A 20,994-nucleotide genomic window follows, 5' to 3' on the forward strand; every position below is an offset into this window, starting at 1 on the left:
ACTTGCATGGATCTCCGCGCCGTATGAGCTGTTGCTCCATCCCGTTGAAACCAGGCATCTACCACATCCATTTCATCCAGTTGGGGCCACAAAAAGTTCTCTAGCATTTCAAAGCAATGTTCTGACATTGACTGTTGCTCCCTCCTCCTCAAAAAGTAAGGGCCTACAACGGCAAATTCTGCAATGATGCACCAAACTACAACACACTCACTCAAAGACATATTGTAAATGCCTAAGGCAGAAGCATGTTTGCATGCCGAGACTGCAAAACTGATGCCCTTACAGCTTGGATGTTTTCAGGTATTCATACAGTCCGAGGACAGCCTGGAGATTTTCTGTTTAATGTTGTACCTGTCTGTCTACATTTTGCCACTCACTGAAGAATTGTTTTCTGATTTGGCATGTCACCTTTAGGAGGAAGGCTGAAGTGCATTAAGAAGGCGCATTACATAGTAATGATGGATAAGTTGTACTTTTTAAAACCTCTCAGGGGACTGGTGTATAGCTGCTATTGTATTTTAATAATTTTGTTTTTATATATGTTTACTGTTTTGCTGTTTACCAAAAAAAAAGTATAATTTTGAAAAAAAAATGTGAAATGGTATATTCTATTACTCAATTTGCTATATCAAAATTAAGCTTCCTTAACTCCTCAGTTAAAATGCTGTGTTTCAACCATAAGTACAGATATATAGCCTCCCATAATCTTCTTTATTCCTTCTTGATAACATCCTGTTTCATTGACAGATGGGTAGTGATGGGCAAATGAAGCTTCATGAAGAATTTCCTATTTTTTCTGACTCCACTAAATATACAGGTTATGTAGCATTAAAGACAGGAGGTTCACATACTCAAAAGGTTTTAAGAGTTATTTTTCATTATTTTAATTCTTTTATTCTCTATACAGAAGATGCACTCACCTTCCAAGATCACTCCAAATATTTCAGAAAGCTATTCAGGTTATCTTTTGAAAATTCATGGATTTTGTTTGATATCGCAATATATATTGTAGGAAAAAACAAAATACTGCATTGTCAGTTTCCCCCCCCCCATTATCATGCAGATTTTCAAATGTTACAAAACCATGGGGCTTTCATTTTCCAAATCTGTTCCTCCTTTAACATTTGTCCTAAGTTTAGATTGTGTGATCAAACTTATTAACTTTACATACCCACTGTTTCTAGAACTCCTGTAAAACACATCCTATATGAGTGATCAGAATTTGTTATTGCTTAGCATCTGTGCAAATCTAGATGTTAAAAATTAACTGGACCTGCATTAGATTCGCCAGGGTATCTTTCAGATATATGACAATTGTGCTTTCACTACCTTCATTACATTTTAGGGGATATACATAAACATTGGCTTGTTATATTGAGTGTATTAGTTTGCAGTTATGTGGTAATGAAGTACACTGTTTTGCCCATCCTGCTAACTGGAATAATCATAGTGCTTCTGCTTTGAAATATTAAAAGTTTATTGTAGTATTAACAAATGGAGCAGCTCATTTCATTGCCAGTGCAGACAAGTCAAATAGCTGCTTCGCCTGAAGCGAGTCTAGATTTTCACTTGTTACAACTGTTGTTAGCACTCCCATTATGCATTATAATGAATGCGGGCGAGCTTTGCGAATTTGAATTGTATAAACCGATTAGAAAATGGATGGATGCTTAAAAAAGATATCTGTAGACATCCATGATGTAATCAGAGAATTAACATAATGGCTCCATTCATTTTTTAGGGACTGTGTAGGACACAGTGTTAAAAATTGAATCATCCTTCCATCATTTTGTCTCTTATAAATTTGTGACACTATAAGTTCATCAATTAAAACTCACATCTGACAGGTCACACACATCACTATGATCTAAAAGTGGACACAAATCTTTTCTGAACCGACTCATTAATGGGGTAAAAATGTCAATAACAAAAGCCTGCATTTTACTTTTTTTTATTTTTTTTTTTTTAAATAATAAGTAGCACAATTCCCGCAATCTCACACTGAAATTTTCTGCCTCAAACATAAATCATTTGGAGATATGACTTCTGCAGTTTACTTTTCGACATGTTTTGATTCGGTGTTGTATCAATACTGTTTAAAAATTTTGACGTACCTTTCACTCATGTTTTTCTCATATATTATTAAGCCCTCAGGAGTAATTCATGTACATGTAGTCATGGGTGTAAAAAAAGCTAGTATCATTACGTTTTCAGAACTTTGGTATTGACTTGGTACCAAAGTATCGGTTCTTGTCACATCCCTACTTGAAATGGAACTGGTATGAAACAGTAACAGAGAACATATCACTCCATTCTGCAAACTTATTGGATCCATTAAAACCAAAAGTCTAATTAATACTGTGAAGCAAATTAAGTTTAGAGAAATAGGTTCTTATGAAGCCAAGTGCTTAAAATTTTTTAATTGTTAAGTTTGATTAATGTAATTAATTTTACAGGTGCGTCCTTGGTCTCATTGATATAGCAGTATCACAAACGTAGTTTTTGGTGCAGCATAATTAAATATGATATCATAACCCTCACACCACTATAGGCCTTTGTCAAGCAAAACTAACAGTCCTTCACCTGTCACCATAATGTAATGACTATTTCAAAAGATATTTCATATGTGGTGTGGGGGAGAAGTTAGTTGCATCTGATTGGGGCTGCAAAGCATGACAACCATTAATAATTTGTTAAAAATACAGCATATTTAGCAAGGACATAATGGTACTTAGAAGCAGAAAAAAGAGACATGCAACTTTATTTAAAAACTTAAAGTGTATATATAATTTGAGGTCAGATTTTTAAAGTATGACAAGGACATACACCATAATTTCCTGGGGCATCATTTATAAAACTATGCATGGCAGTATGCACACGCCAAAAAAGACAAGAAAATGCATATGCAAAAAAAAAAAAAATTATTAAACATGGTGTACACACATTTTTACACAATTTACCTTTATAATCCGCAATCACCTAATAGATGTGCCTTCCTGAATATATTTCAATATTATTCACCCTCATACATTAGCAAGCACAATGCTGAAGACATTCATTAGCTGGAAGGACAGTCTTTCCACCGGACGTGTAGAGATTATGCTACCTGCATTCAAGAGCATCTTATATGGCTGTGCTATGCAACTGAGCAGGAAAGATCATGTGTGGCATTATAGCACCTCTCCTCTGTGTTTTGTGGGTCCAGGATAGGTATAAGGTGCCAGTGTCTGAGCGGAAGGATGCTATTACCTGGCACATTCAATGACACAATTGCTGATACAATAGAATACAGAACATATGAAAAACTGAGGTCTGCCAAAGCTAGTTTGTGTCAAAATAAATGAATCAGGAGTTGACGGAGGCCAAGAAGACGTGATGTTTGTCAGTCTCATCTTGGCATCACATATGGCTTTTATGTTAATATATTGTAACAGTTTACAGTTAACAAAAGCAGCTTCTTCCTCATTAAATGACCTTACTGAAATAAGAATGCAGTCCTTGGTAAGATTACATTAGGAGAACCGGACACTACTGCAAATTGCCTTTTTATGTTGGCAAAAATTTAATATTTTATGTATGTACACCCACACCATATGAAAACTGAACGTAGTGTCTCCTCAGTCAGTTAATGGCTTTCTTCACAGTGGTCATAACAGAGTGAAGCCATGATGACCTGTCAGCCAGTTCCCTAAAAACTGACAAGAGATAGCCAATATAAACTTACAAAAAAAAAAAAAAAGTCTTCAGTGAAAATGAGCAGCATTGGACCTCTTAAATGGGATCTAAAACAGCGTCTACATATCATATTCATCACTTTCGAGGTTTAATATATTTGTCATGCTAACATGCATTACATTAATGGCTCAAGTGATGTGAATTACTACAATTCACAATTCATATCACTGAGAAATTATTATACTATACTGTACCAGCTGATTACCCAGTGGCTTCGCTCACTGAGTGCAAGGGAAAAAAATAAAATGTAGTATATAAATTACTAAACAGTAAAACATTAACATGTAAGAGGTAAAGATACATTGAGCAGTACTGGAGTACTTTTGGGTAAAGTACATTTTAAAGGCGCTATAACACAACAGGTAATTAGCACTAACAGCAGTTTAAATGTATTTGGATCATCTCTCTGTAGCAGATCCCTTGTGAAAGGTGCTACACGACCGCTGTGGTATAGAAATTACATTTTCTATGCGATCCTGCAAATTTCTGCCCGACAACCTTGCACTACGTGCATGTGATTTAAGAGAAAAATTATTCTGAGAAATGTGGACGCTGCCCTTCCATGCTAAACGGGCAGAAGGTCCAATCAATTCCCAAGTCCAAAACTTAACATGACGAGGTCGGTACATCTTCTTAGATGTAAACCCTCCATCTTCGTAAAAGAATTTATCACAAAAGCAACCTTGAATGTTGAGGAGCTTTAGTGACCTGAACTCACCTTAAGGGACAGTAAGTAGTCGTGAAGCACAATTTACAAAGAGAGTTTTGCTTCAATGGCGCTGATCACACTCATTTGCAATGATTTCCACTCTCCCAGAACCCACAGGGCACTTGATGTGTCATAAACAGTGCGAGAAGAGAGGACGTCGCTTGAAACTGCGTAGCTCTCGACCCAGCAGAGCAGCCCAACATTCCACGCCTCCTGAGCGTCCACTTTGTTCTCACGAACCCTCGCCGCTGATGGCGGTGTCGTCTTCACATTGTTTACAGCTCGGCGCAGTTAAAAAGTACAAAGACGCAAAGCTGTTTTCCTCATCTCTTCTACTATCAAGTACTGCCAATTAAAAAAAAGTTATAATGTGGCAGTTTCTGCGACAGTCACGTGGACGAATAAATAAAACTTCTCTGTCAGAATGTGCCTGGCAGCAAATGGCTCGGCATTGGAGTCCAGAGAGGAGGGCTGGGAGAGGGAGACGCGGGTCGCACCTCTATGGGATAGATCACCGTGTTTGTGTTTACTTCTTTTTAATATCAGTAAAGTATCTCTCACACAAATAATAACAATTCATAAAGACGATATAAAAATGCCATCCACAAACGAAGTGATTAGTTCCTGTATTATAATATGTTCTGTGGGCATACGTAATTTCCGTTTCGCGTGGTCATACATAATTTCCGTTTCAAACGAGAAAAGAATTTTATATATATAGATCATGCATTTGAGTCACCAATAAGCTGGCTTACCTGCATTTGCCTATTTGATAAAGGGTGTCCTCATTTCCTAGTGTCTCTAAAAGGCTATGTATACATAGGTCAGAGTTGCTGTAAATATATGCATGATTTCCCATCCTTTAAAAATCCTGACAATTGTATGGGATGTTGTGTATGCAGGTATTAAAAGCGAGGCTTCTGATTATGCGGAATACCAGACATGGACATCGATTCAGACATACACTGTAGGCACATCATGACACCATGTTTCTTTTATTAAATTTCTAAGAGGCTGAATTAAAGATCATTGTAATGAATGATTGATGACTATACCTTCAAAAGGTGTAGGTGGTGATGTACTTGAGGCACAACACTAAAGACAAAGGGGCTGGAAAATTGATGCTTGCATAAAATGTTAATATACAGTAATCCCTCCTCGATCGCGGGGGTTGCGTTCCAGAACCCTCCGCGATAGATGAAAATCCGCAAAGTAGAAACCATAGGTTTGTATGGTTATTTTTATATATTTTAAGCCCTTATAAACTCTCCCACACTGTTAACATTATTAGAGCCCTCTAGACATGAAATAACATCCTTTAGTCAAAAGTTTAAACTGTGCTCCATGACAAGACAGAGATGACAGTTCTTTCTCACAATTAAAAAAATGCAAACATATCTTCGCAAGATAAAAGCAAACAATCAAAAAATCAATACGTGCTTTTAAGTATCGCACAGCGCGATAAAGCAGCATTTTGTAGAGGAGCGTCCATATCTTCTAAGCAAACAGCCTCTGTGCAAACAGCCCCTCTGCTCACACCCCCTCCGTCAGGTGCAGAGAATGTCAGAGAGGGTGAGAGAGAGAGAAAAGCAAACAATCAAGCACCGCGCGGGAAGCATATTTTATATCATTGAGGAGTTTTAGTTAATATGTAATACATGCTCTGATTGGGTAGCTTCTAAACCATCCGCCAATAGCGTCCCTTCTATGAAATCAACTGGGCAAACAAACTGAGGAAGCATGTACCATAAATTAAAAGACCCATTGTCCGCAGAAATCCGCGAACCAGCGAAAAATCCGTGGATATATATTTAGATATGCTTACATTTAAAATCCGCGATAGAGTGAAGCCGCGAAAGTCGAAGCGTGATATAGCGAGGGATTACTGTATATTCTTTCTACTGAGACAGACTCTTCAGATATGCGTTGAAATTAAAAATAACACAGCTGATAATGCAATTGAAAACAGAAGTACTCCAACATATGCCTATATGCCTGGAAGTCTGATGCCAATGTCTGTTGCCGAGGTCTCTCTAAATGGCATGCACCCTCCATCAATTGCTTTACTCTTGCATCCAAATTAAATTATCTACTAAACATACACTGAAAGAAGCAAATAAGACCACATACCTCCTGTCTTTACACTTGCTCTCAGTTAAGTTTAGACCTAATTTCAAAATACTATTTCCAACACATAAAACTTTTTTTTTTTTATTGTGAGAGAACCTGTCAACGCATAAATACTGGAGTGTACATTATGATCTCAACACACTGTTCTTCACATAAATACACACAAATATAGTAAGGTCTGCCCAGCTACTTGCAGGATTTTTTTTTAATAAATTAATAAAAAATAAAGACAGAAACAGGATGTTGATAAGAAATTACTTGTTAACTTGGATGTGAGCATTTCTCTTTAAAAAACTGATATGAATGATTATCACCACATACAAAAAAAGAACTTTGTACAGAAAACCTACAAAGACTATTCAACCAAATGTTCACATGTTGTATTAAGCAAGCAAGCATTACTGAATATGTCCTTCAAATAGTTTGCTGTTTTAAAGATTAATTCCATTCATTTAGTCATTTTGTTAATAGCCATTAGCTGTTAATGGTCCAAAAACCAAAGACTTTGTTAATGTCTTCCTGAATACACAAACAATGCACAAGGGTGTATGCTTTAAAGTCATTTCAAGGAAAAAGCTGGTTGATTAAGGATATAAAATAAGATAAGCTGAAGCTTTAGTTAAACCCAATAATTGAGTACATGGCAGTCCAAACAGTAAAACAAGTAGTCTAAACAATGATGTTACATCTATTGACTCAATCAGCATGCAGGAAATGCTTCTACATTCCAGAAAATTTAGTAACTTTATACATTAGGTGGGCGTTACTGCCATGAAAAGTAATTTATCTACTCCATGTATATTTATATGGTATTTATATGCTTTAACTCCTGTGTTACAAAACTCATTGGAGATCAGTTAATTTAAAATAGGAAAAAAATAGGAAAACCTACAGGAAAAAGTACTATTAGCTTTGTTTTGCTGTAATGAAAGTTAAAAAATGAAAGAAACACAACTGGTCATTGCTGCCCTAGCTTTACTATTTCATAGAACAAACTGATCTCTGCTACTTTATGCCACTCCATAAACCTCAAGCTATCTTAATGTATTATAGAAATCCCCAAATTTTACAGTTATAAATAGTAAAATCACTCCAACAGGGCTATTCTAAAAATGAAAGACAAAGAAAAAAACTGCTAACAGAAAGCAACCTGACAGGGGTCATGTAGTTTGAGAAAACCTAATCTGTTTATAAGTAAACATTAAATGTGAGTTGTAAAATACTTTCAAAAATGATTGGCTATTTGCAGAATGGTGTATGATGTTATATCCTTTTTAGAATGAGAGCAAAATAATAGGGTCATATTAAGGACAGTACTTAGAAAATACAAGTTTTTTTCTTTTCTTAAATCAAGCAATCAAAACTGGTCAAAACAATAATAATACTTTGATACTGGATGTATTCTTATGTATTATCTGCTGCTTTTAATCTTTTAAACAGCTTCCACAAACATTTATATTACAGTATATAAAATGCATGAAATACTTTTTGATTTGAATCATTAATAATTTAAATATCCAACAAACAGATCCCAGTTTCTAGAATCATCAAGGAAAATTTACTGAGCTTTACATGGATGGTTTTCCATGAACAATTTTTACATTTTAGTTCATACAAACGATATAGTATCACCGCTGTAAGAGCCAATCTTAAAAGGTTAATGTCAGTCAGTCATTTCCCAACCCGCTATATCCCAACAGGGTCACGGGAGTCTGCTGGAGCCAATCCCAGCCAACACAGGGTGCAAGGCAGGAAAAAATCCCCAGACAGGGCGCCTGCCCACCACAAGATACACACACCCACACACACACTAGGGACAATTTAGAATCACCAATGCACCTAACCTGCATGTCTTTGGAATGCGAGAGGAAACCGGAGCACCCGGAGGAAACCCACACAGACATGGGGAGAACATGCAACTCCACGCAGGGAGGACCCGGGAAGCGAACCCAGGTAACCTTACTGCGAGGCAGCAGCCCTACCACTGTGCCACCTAGAAGGTTAATGCTTTAAGTTAAACTCATATTAGTGTTTGCTTAATTTGAATAGAATATAATTTTCTTTCATTGCCATAGACAATGGTATAGGCTTTTACCCCTGTAAGTTAATATGAGATAGAACTTTCTTGCTACATCTGAGATACAGTGTGTTGATTAAGCAAGTTTTACTTATTGTTTAGAATAAGTCCCATTGCTAGCAGGGACTGAAAGACCCATTTACAGTATGAAAATGGGATAAGCATACACTTTTCTGACCGTTTAGAAATGGTTCAACTGTAAGCAAACTTAACGAAATGAAACAAGATTGAACAGAATTTTTCTTAAACAAGAACTTTTCTCTACTTGCAGTACCAATCTTTTCTCTATTTTTGTGTGAACTGTTTTAGTTTGAGTTTTTGCTGAAGTTTTTAAATCGAAGATACTTTGTCTGTGGAATTGTTTCAACGTGTCAGGCTTTTTGCCAGAATTCCATGAAACATACTTAAGCTGCAGAACTTTGGTAATTTTGGGTAAAAGCTGCTACATTCCAATATTTCATATTATTTAGATCTTGGAAATACATGTATATTAATATAAAATTAAACACAAATAGGATTAAATGTTTCAATTGTACAGTAGAAAGCATTTTCACATCCAAAAATGTGTCACTGTGACTACAGTCACTTATATTTAGCTGCTTGGCATAACACAGATATCTTATCAAGAAGCTGTAGATTAGCTCACTATTTTAAGAAATGACATCACAGTGATACATATATCTCAGTAATATCCTAGTTATTGAAAATATTTATTATGTTACCTAACACAGTGCACCATTCACAAACCTGCTTAATCCAATTTAAGTTTATGTAAGACAGAGTCTAATCCAGCATCAATGGGCACAAGACAAGAAATAGACCTAGAGGGATTTCCCATTTATCATAAGGACCACCCATATACAAACCCACATTCACCAACACACACAGGGATATGTATTATGTTCAATAGCATATCTTTCAAAATAAACACCTTGGGGGGGAAAGACAAGAGGATACATTCAACAGAAACATAATTATACATATTTTTGTGCTTAAAACTTACCAGATACTGTAGCACCAATCTTAATGTACACCCTACAGTATGTTATACAATTGATGCCCTATTAAACATATTTCGCTCTACAAAGTAAACACTACCAAAAAATAAAAAAGTGTTTGACAATGTTCTGAATGCACTTGGGATAAAGAGGAAACAATATTTTGATAATATCATAGCAGAATATGTTTTTGTCCTGTTGTGTTCTATATTTGCCAAACAAAAAATACTTTTTATAAGTATAATTATCATTACTGTGTATTTGACAGCACAGGGCACAGTGACTATATATTGTACAGGCCCAGCTAGTCCCTGTGCAGTTTGTATATCTGTGTGGTTTTTCTTCCACATCCTGAAGATCTGTGTATTAGGTTAATTGAGTGTGCAAATTGACACCTAGGCCAGGGTTGGATCTAATCTTGCACCTGCTGCTTTCCTATGACTTTAAACTGATTAAGTGGGTCAGAAAATATAAGAATGTATATTTGGCAAACACATTTATCCCAGGCATCATGAAAAGTTTAGAAATGGCACAAATGAAAATTATGTGATACGATCAAGATTTTACATTTATCAGTTTTTTTTAAAATAACAATATTATAAAAATTTGGAAAACTGACAAATACATTTCACATTTTTCAGGATACAGTTTTTTCAAATTTAGTTAACATGAAACACTTCACAACTAGAACTATTTATTATTATTGTACATTTGGCTGTAGCTTTAATCCAATGCAACATATGCTCAGGAAGAATTACAACTCTTTACACACCTTGCCTGATGAAGGGGCCTTAGCTGCCTCGAAAGCTTGCATTTGTAATCTATTTAGTTAGCCACTAAAAGGTGTCATTTCACCCTACTTTCTCCTGTATCAATCTATGGCTAACATGGTACAACACTCTACTGCTACACACATTCAATGTAAGCTGGACCAGCGGCAGGGCAAGTGACTTTTTAGGATAATACAAGTCAAAAATGCAACTGAACCAGAAGTCTTGCACCTTAAAGACCAACCCCTTAGTGATTTTACTACATTGCCTGCATACCTACTTCATAATTCAACACCAAACTGCAATAAAATAAGGGTACCCAATTATATAACATGCGATTGCATACAGTACAAATTATTGATAAACTAAACACTGAAAGCAAAATACAAATGACCAACTGGTTTTGTCTAAATGAACCTTGAAAGTTGTTAATAAGGGCAAATTGAATTGAAAGAGTGTACAATAAAGTATTGGATTTAGTTTCAGTTTACCTTACTGTATAGAAAAATTGAAATTTTCCAGTATTATTCAGCTTATAAAAAAAAATAACTGCTATTAAATGATCAAACCATAAAATGTTGCAAAACTGTATGGACTAGAAAGTTGTAAGCACTTTTCATCAAGGGCCTAAAGGATATATGAAATACATAGATGTACTGTATGTACTGTAGTAGATGGTTAGTAGTACAAAGCTTATATAGAAAATCCCTAGTTAAGAGAAGATGCTTTATCATACTAAACAATTGTAATACCATTTTTGAGTTTTACAATACCAACATATTTATCTATAATAAGAATATTTTTATTTTACATGTTATATTTATGTGATGTTCTTCATTTCAAAATTTTTGACTTGTTTGTTCATGACTTCATATTATGTGTGACAACAGAAGTTACAATTATAGAAGTTTCATGGTGATGTCTGTAATTGCTACAGTAAGACTTGCTTAAAACATCACACCTTTTCTTTAACATTTATTGTCTGTTTTAAGAAGCATGAAAGGACTTGGAATATTAATGAAAACTGCCTATGGTAAAAGGGTCTTGTGTCTCAGTTCATAAATTTATTAACAGGATAACAACGATTAACTGGACAAGACTTCCCTCACTCAGTTTTTTTTGTTTCTGCCATCAGGCCAGTTATCATCCGTTTGCAAAAAAATAGATATTTCTGCAACAAGGACTGAAGGATCACAACAAAAGATTTCCTTATATGATCTTTCAAAAGCAAACATATATTTTATACTTCATTTAGATAACTTTTATTTTAGTATTGAAAATAAGTATTTTATGAAAACATTTAGGAGACTTGTACATTTATTATGGCATAAACAGCATTAAACACTGTAAATTCTTTAAAGCTTGCAGTAAACATGCTTCAGCTAGTTCCATCTTGGAGATTTTGTTCATTGCAATATGCCAATTTTCAGCTTTATCAATTAACGAAAAATACATTGTAGCAAACTAATCCCACAAGAATTTTAACATTGGAATAATTAAAAATCAGCTTTCCTTAAAAAATGCTGAGATCTATCAGACAGACAGATCTTTATTTGTCTCTAAGAGGGAAATTGAGCATTTTACAGAAACTCTTTAAATAAATAAATACACACAATTTGGTCTGAACACACACCTGAAGGACTATAAAGCAAGAAAATTAAAAAGAAAGAAAATGTCTGATTTGGCTGTCACAGTCACAGCAAGGCATTATGCAGACATTTTGCTGTTGGTATTGTATGTTGGTATTTGTTATTTGCAATGGTGATGGACAGGTTGACAGACGAAATTAGACAGGAGTCCCCGTGGACTATGATGTTTGCTGACGACATTGTGATCTGTAGCGATAGTAGGGAGCATAATGTGTGTAAATGAGAGGAAGGTCAGTGGAATGGTGAGGATGCAGGGAGTAGGAGTTGGCAAAGATGGATGAGTTTAAATACTTGGGATCAACAGTACAGAGTAATGGGGATTGTGGAAGAGAGGTGAAAAAGAGAGTGCAGGCAGGGTGGAATGGGTGGAGAAGAGTAAGGAGTAATTTGTGACAGACGGGCATCAGCAAGATTCAAAGGGAAGGTCTACAGTACGGTAGTGAGACCAGCTATGTCATATGGGTTGGAGATGGTGGCACTGACCAGAAAGCAGGAGACAGACCTGGCATAGTTAAAGATGCTAAGATTTGCACTGGGTGTGACGAGGATGGATAGGATTAGAATTGAGTACATTAGAGGGTCAGCTCAAGTTGGACGGTTGGGAGACAAAGTCAGAGAGGCGAGATTGCGTTGGTTTGGACATGTGCAGAGGAGAGATGCTGGGAATATTGGGAGAAGGATGCTAAAGATAGAGCTGCCAGGGAAAAGGAAAAGAAGAAGGCCTAAGTGAAGGTTTATGGATGTGGTGAGAGAGGACACGCAGGTGATGGGTGTAACAAAACAAGATGCAGAGGACAGAAAGATATGGACGAAGATGATCTGCTGTGGCAACCCCTAATGGGACCAGCTGAAACAAGAAGAAGATTATATCAATTAAAATTTAAATAAAGGAAATCCTATAATTAGAACTTGAGTTAAAATGGTTGGTTACATGCTTTTTCCAAAGCAATTTTTTTTTAAAATGTTTCTATGAAAATTACAGCATTCTGGACAAAAATGTCAATCTTTATCGTTACAGTTTTCCTTCTATACTAATAGTTCTGTATAAATGCTGCCAATCTTTCATTTTGAGTTATAAAATGGTACCAGTGGGTAAAGCAACCATGCAACATTAGACTCTCCTATTGTCTAAATCCTATGTGGCATTGCATTTTATTCAATGGCCACTTCATTAGATATACCCTATTTAGCATCAGGTAGGACCTCTCTACCTCTAGAACTGCCAGAAGTCATTGAGATAGGGATTAAACAACAAGCTGAAAACATTCCTTTGGAAGTTATGATCCATCAATATGCGGAAATGATCCGCTGTGGCAACCCCTAACGGGAGCAGCCGAAAGAAGAAGATGAAGTGGCAGCATTACACAGTTCCTGCAGATTTTTTAGGTCACACATTCATGTTGTTAATATCCAATTCCATCACATCCCAAATGTACTTTACTAGATTGACATCTGGGAACAGTGCAGGTCCCTGGAGTAAACTGAAGCCATTGCCATATTCCTGGAACCAGATGTGGATCACATTCTTGTAAGGCAATGCATATTGCTTGCTAGAAGGGTTTGAAAAAAAGGAACATTTGGCCATAAAAGGATGCACAAAGCATGTAATACTTAGGTATGAGGTAATAGGAACAGCAGTAACAGTAGCACTGTCATGTGCATACAGTATTGTGAAATTCTTGCTTGCAGATCCAATTGAAAACATGCCATACACTCTCTATGATAAACAATGTATGAAAATATGAGCTGCATGATACTTAACTGCTATTAAGAGGTTTAACATGTTCTGTCAATTATGGAGATGCATTTAAAGAGAGCATGGATCTTGTACAGTAACTAAACAACAGGACAGATGGAAGACACCAATAACATGTTTCAAGTCATTAGACCACAGATGCATTGCCCATTTTAATGTTTGGTCTAACAACAATGAAACCACTTGACCATTTTTGTGTTATATGTACATACACAGAGTTACAATCAAGTGTCTGTCTTTTTACAGATGTAGGCTATTTATGCTAATGAGCAGGTGTCACTTATACAGTAGCCACTGAATACTGCTATTAGATATTTAATTTTGGCCATTATGTATGATGTTGCAGTTAGGAACATGCACGGCCTTCCCATTGCACAGAGTAGTAAGTGCATACTTAATCAATGTGTTAATATAACCATTTGCATTTCTGGACTTCAAAGAGAAACAAATGTGTTCTTTCAAAACCAGACACTTCAAAGATGTAAAATTATACCAGAAAGCTCCTTGTTTGCATAACCAGTATGTTGCAAGATTAAATAATATGATGAAAGCATATTGTACTAATTTTTAATATAATCTTTGTGGATTATTCTGTGTCTGTTATAAAATCAATTGTTCAGTTCATCATCCTGGGAGCAAGGCGAGAACAATATCTGGACAGGGCACAAGTCCATTATAGAGTGAACACAAGGGCATTTTTTTTCCACCTCTTTAATTCTTAGTGAAGTGTTATGCACCAAGTTCTTGCCTTAGTGCTGGAATAAAGGTGAACAATCAAGGAAACACCTTGTGTCATTTTCTATTAGAATTCTTCGTCTTTAAATAAAAAAAGGTTTTTGGAACTCATGTTATTAAAAATAAATCTGTCATACATTGAGAGCAATCTATACTTTATACACTACCAGTAGCTATCAAGGAAAAAAACAGAACATATAATTCATTAAAATGACTGATCTTTAAAAATACATATCTTGCTATGGATTATTATAAATCACAAACATGATGCATGAATTCCCAATGCAGATACACTTCAAGATCAATGCTGGAACAGCAGGTTGAATAAAATTTTACTTGAACATTCACAAGCGACATAAGTTAGTGTTTATTAAAGAAAAAAAAAAGTATCTTTTCTATTTTATTTTTACTTTATTGAAGAAAGCAGTATGCATTTTCAAGAACATAAAATGGCCACAATACAATTAGCCTTCAAAACTGTGTTACTTTTGCTTCATACATATTAATAATACGCAATCATTTCAAAATCAAAAGCTCCCACTGATGCAAATAAAGTCATTACAGTATTTTTTTTCCAATATTCTATTGTTGGACTAAAGATCCGAAAAACTAATAATCTACTACTGATGTCATTATCTGGTAACTGCTCAGCACTGCACATAACCTTCTCTAAACAAGATGTCATTATACAGAATTTGCCACATTAAGATCAAGTATCCACTCTTACAATAGTACTTCCTCAGAAGTATGAACCAAGGAACAAAAAGACACCAATTACAGTCTAAATACAAGCTCCATTCCATTAGAAATATAAATGTACAAAAGGTAATCAGCACAATGTCTATTCTAAGCTGAAGAGTGGTACATAGTTGCAAGCATTTTTGGAGGGTGGCAAATAGAAAACAACAGTGTTATAAGAATACTGCTCAAAGTATGGTTAAACATAAAATAGCAAAGAAATAAGCTGTACACTTATCTTCCATTTTGCAACTGTGATCCATTATGAATAATTTCTCTATGCATTTCAACCTCAATGAAAATATGTTCTTTTCAGGCACAAGTTTAATTTGATTATTTAAAGTCTTGTTAATTCCACTTTAAGAGCCAATAGCATAAACCTTTTATATTCAGTTAAATATTTATTCAAGTAAATGTATAATTTTTTTTTACATATAATTAATTTCTTTTCCATTTTTTCCCTTCTGCTACACTCATTAAAGAAATGTTTACCTTAGAATATAAGAATATCTCCTGCTGCTCAGAGTCTGAAGCATATGCATATTACCATATTGTCTCCCTTTGTTTTTGTATCCTAGAGTCTCAGGGATTCTTTGTTACCAGATACAAAGAAAACTGAATGCTTAACAGAATGCGTAATACACCTGAGCCTAAAGTGGCAAGTGACATGTTTGGTTTCATACAAAGCTGCTTGATTGCAGACAAAACAAATTTTTTTAGGCTTTATTATAATGGTTATATATTATTATTCAAATATAATAAATGACTATGCCAACAAAAGTCATAGAAAGTAAGATGACTATGCCAAAAAAGTCAAAGTATTTTATAGTGGCATCATTACCCTTATATTCAGTTCAAATTAAATAACCACCCTCTCAAACTTACAGTTTTTAATATTTGAAAAAAGTACGGGATTAAATCATTTAGAGATTTGTATATAGATAATGTTTTTACATCCTACAAACAATTACACTCCAAATTTTGCTTCTCATCAATGCAATATTTCCACTATTTCCAAATTAGACAATTTTGCTGAACAAAATCTGTCCCAATTTTTTTCACCTTCCACCCATTACTATTCCAGAAGAAATACTGATCAGTCTTGAAGACTCAGACAGCATTTCCGTAATATATAAAATATTTTAAAGTTCCTTCCTTTTAAAGATCGCAGAGTACACTGGGAAAAGAATCTCTTACTCAACATTTCAGAAAAGGCAGCCATGCACAAAATTCACTCTAGCACCATATGAACAAAGCATACAATTACTAAACTTAAAATCTTTTATCGAGCACATCCATCTCTTTAAAACTATCCAAAATGTTATCAAAGTGCAATCCAACCTGTGAACACTGCAATCGAGCTCCAGCCTCAGTGGGCCTAATGTTTTGGACGTGTACCGAATTATCATCAATCTGAACCAACATCTTTAAATGCCTATCAGAGAGCCTTGGTGTCACAATCACTCCTGACCCATTAACAGCCGTGTTTGATATACAGTAATCCCTCGCTATATCGCGCTTCAACTTTCGTGGCTTCACTCTATTGCGGATTTTAAATGTAAGCATATCTAAATATATATCACGGATTTTACGCTGGTTCGCGGATTTCTGCGGACAATGGGTCTTTTAATTTAAAGTACATGCTTCCTCAGTTTGTTTGTCCAGTTGATTTCATACAAGGGACGCTATTGGCAGATGGCTGAGAAGCTACCCAATCAGAGCACGTATTACATATTAACTAAAACTCCTCAATGATATACGATGTGCTTCCCCGAGCGGATTGTTTGCTTTTCTCGGTCTTTCTCTGACATTCTCTGCGCCTGACGGAGGGGGTGTGAGCAGAGGGACTGTTTGCACAGAGGCTGTTTGTTTAGAAGATACGGAGGCTACTCTTAAAAAATGCTGAAAGACTTACCTTCACATTGCTCCCTTCTTTGCGGCTGCTTTATCGCAGTGCGCATACTTAAAAGCCCAAAAGCACGTATTGATTTTTTGATTGTTTGTTTTTCTGTCACGCTCTCTCCATCTCTCTGACATTCTCTGCTCCTAACAGCGTTCGTTTGAAGAGAATATATGTTTGCATTCTTTTAATTGTGAGAAAGAACTGCCATCTCTGTCTTGTCATGGAGCACAGTTTAAACTTTTGACTAAAGGGTGTTATTTCATGTCTAGAGGGCTCTAATAATGTTAACAGTGTGGGAGAGTTTCTAAGGGCTTAAAATATATAAAAAGTAACCATACAAACATATGGTTTCTACTTTGCGGATTTTCACCTATCGCGGGGGGTTCTGGTACGCAACCCCCGCGATCGAGGAGGGATTACTGTATTCCCAGATGGGCTTAACGTGCAGAAGTACCAAAAAACTGTAATTGCCTTTACTTCACTACTAGTACATAGACCTATGTTGCCCAACTGAAAGAATCCAAGCCTACCTCTTTTAAGACAGTGGGTAAATGAAGTTATATACTATATGAAATTGGGAAAAAAATCAAATTCTCACTTAGAGGATCTGTTCAAAATGTTTTAAATACCTGTCAGGATCTAAACAATAACATTTTAAAATAAGCATTTATATTAGGAAAAAGGATTCTCTTCCCTCTTTTCTACTTTTAAAGTTTTACTCTGGCTGATGGCCTTCCTCCCTTTCTCTTTAGTGGGGGTTAAATTGAATTTAGTCTTGCTAAGTTTGAATAAATTGTATGGGATGTTACTTGCTTTTAATAAAACCAGTAAAAAAATAAAATTCAATAATCAAGTTTTTTGGACAGACTTTGTTTCAGGACCTCCTTAATCTCTCTGAAAGCAAGAGTATGACACATTTATCATCACTGTTGTTGCACAGTACTTATTCAAATATTTATATAAAATTCTTATTTTTATAAGAATCTATAAAGTGTTTTTATTTATTTGTGTATTTACTCCTATACATGAAGGAACCACACTCAGTATTAAACACCAATAAAAAAAGTTGCCCATTGTGTATAAAATCATATTGCAAATTGCACAAAACAATACAGTGATATGAATGAAATAAACAGTAATTTATACTTCATTGACAAGATACTTTCTAAACCACATATTTTTATCAAGTATTGTAAATACTAGAAAACACAACAGGAAGATAGATATCGTGAATAACTGGCAAGAAGTTTTAGACCACTGCAGGGCAGAGCAGACAACCCAGCAAATCCCATGGGAAGCACAACCTACCATCACAAAGTTCCAGCAAGACTGACATGAGGTCAAGCACAATTCCCCTGTGCTGGCAGGTGGCAGAGGACAGATCAAGTAGAGATAATGTAGGCATAACACTTAAGTGATCCTGGGAAGGTGAGGGAAGCACATCATCAGGCAGGTTGTTTGTGTGTGTGTGTGTATGGGTTTATGTGGCTGGATGAAAAAGAAGAAAACTACTTAGTAGTTTGGGCAGAGAATGTGTTTTTCTATTTTCTTTACACTGTTTCTTTGTGTTCCCCTTCGTTTAACCTCCACAGGAGTTCTGTTAAAATACAATGTATTGTGTGTATGTATACTGTAAGAACAGGTGTCTTGTCAAAATAGACTCAAGATTTAAACTGCATGAACAGCTGGCGATATTTTATGCAACTAATCAATCCATTGCAAATATTTTTAGCAGAGGTTTTTGGAACAAAATTTTAATAACAGATTGAGTATCCAAAATTCCAAAATTAGAAATGTTCCAAACTCCAAAACTGAGCATCCCTCATACAAAATTTCAAAATTAGAAATGTTCCAAACTCCAAAACTGAGCATCCCTCATACAAAATTTCAAAATTAGAAATGTTCCAAAATCTAAAACTTCACTGAACATACCAAAAGTTACACTGGAAAAAAACTGCTCTAGAGCCAGTAAACAACTCATTGATGGAGACAGACAATATTCACAATTGCCATATGTGTGTAAATAAAGTTTAAAAGGAAATAAACATCTGTAGTTAGTATGTAAAAATAAGTATTACTAATAACAAACAGTGCATGCATCACTGATTCCCATTTTTTTTGAAGTTTGGTGAAAAGGAGCTTTGACACCTTGTATCGCATTATGAATGAACTCCTGGGACTGGTTGATGTGGCATGCAGATACCTATTGGTTTACTCTTTACACCTTTATAACAATTTCTTGTACAATATATGGTCCAAAAGTGGCCTAAAAATAGGTTTTTCTGGGGGGTCTAAAAAGACAAAAATAGTGGGGAACACCAAAAAGTCTGACATCTTCGATAACTAGATATCAAAACCAATGAGTCAGGAAGAGGAAAAAAAATGATCTGGCACATGGATAACGTGAAGAGTTGCATATAGATGGCAAAGGGAATCCATTGCTGAATTACTCATGTCAAGGGACACATGAATACATACCATACTTCATGCCATTACATAACCTGACTAGTTTCAGCAAGGTTATGTTAGGTTCAAACTATCATGGGGCTTTCTGAATATCATGGCCCTCTCCTCAGTGTTAATCTGCAGGGACCAGGATTGATCAGACCAGATAATATTTTTGCCAATTCTTTAGTGCCCAGTGTTTGTAATCCTTAATTATTTTTTTTTTTACAAGCAAGCAGCAGATAAAGCAATGGGAATCTGACAACCCAGTTTGTTCTATTTCAACACCACTGCTTTACTCAGTTCTTATACGAGTGAGTGTAACTCAAAATTCCACACAACACACTTTAGCATCTATTAGCTTATAACCAAAAACAAAAACATTTTTGACAAAGTTATATTTTAGGGCATTGGACCATGCCCATCTGCTTTAAACAGCATGTTTTACAAATGTAATGGTGTGAGAGTTAAGGGGAGAGAATTATCTGCATAAGAGAAATATATAGCTAATTACTGCAGTACAACAAACAAATCTGAGGATAATGTAATGATGTCCATTGATGTTTTATTTAGTCAGGGAACACTGTTTTACTTTCTTTCTTTTTTTAAAGAAATGCTAAAGGAGGACGATTTTTGTGTCATGGCTCCTAGCTTGAGTGCTGAAGTAACCGCTCCTTCTCAATACAGTAATACAGTACTTATATTTTCTTTGGATACCTGGACTCATCTTCCTGTCTCTGGTGCAACTCTGTTATCCAAGTTTCACAATACCCATATGACCATTTAGAGATGTAGCTTTTACAATTTCATTGTATTGGTACAATGGCAATAAAGGCTTTCTATTCAAAAAAAGAAAAAAAGTGCTTGTTAAACTGCAAAAAATATTTTATTTGAAAATTAGATTTTATTGAGATGTAACAGGTAAGAATACAGAATAGTACAGTATCCACATGGCATAACTACCTATGGTGGTATTAGTATGATTTTGTGCTTACATTCTCACTGAGACTTGAAATTTTACAAGAAACTGTCAAGTTCTTTTGGTCTAACAAGAAAGAGACAGCCTGTTGTTGGGTTCTCGAGGAAAAAGTATAGGTGTGGTATTTGCATTGTATTATTATATTCATTGGTCTAATTCATTGGTTTAAATTTCATTAAAACAAAATCCATTAAACATGATGTTGTATGAACATTTGTCTGGGCCCACAAAAAGCATTTGTTATTCTAAAAATGTTGTTACTTCAGTATTCACACTATAAAACAGGATTTGAACTGTATACACTTGAAGTCAGAAGTTTACATACACTTAGGAAAAATTACTTAAAACTCACCTTATAAACCCTCCCCGA

At 35.3% G+C, this 20,994-nt stretch overlaps 1 protein-coding gene across 22 annotated transcripts in view; it reads right to left on the bottom strand.

Annotated features, from left to right (window-relative positions):
- Positions 1–20,994, bottom strand: part of picalma (phosphatidylinositol binding clathrin assembly protein a) — a 161,666-nt gene that overhangs the window by 107,702 nt on the left and 32,970 nt on the right. The gene's annotated exons all lie outside the window — the stretch shown is intronic.

The sequence above is a fragment of the Polypterus senegalus genome, chromosome 2 (assembly GCF_016835505.1).
Source record: "Polypterus senegalus isolate Bchr_013 chromosome 2, ASM1683550v1, whole genome shotgun sequence".
Classification (NCBI taxonomy): domain Eukaryota; kingdom Metazoa; phylum Chordata; class Cladistia; order Polypteriformes; family Polypteridae; genus Polypterus; species Polypterus senegalus.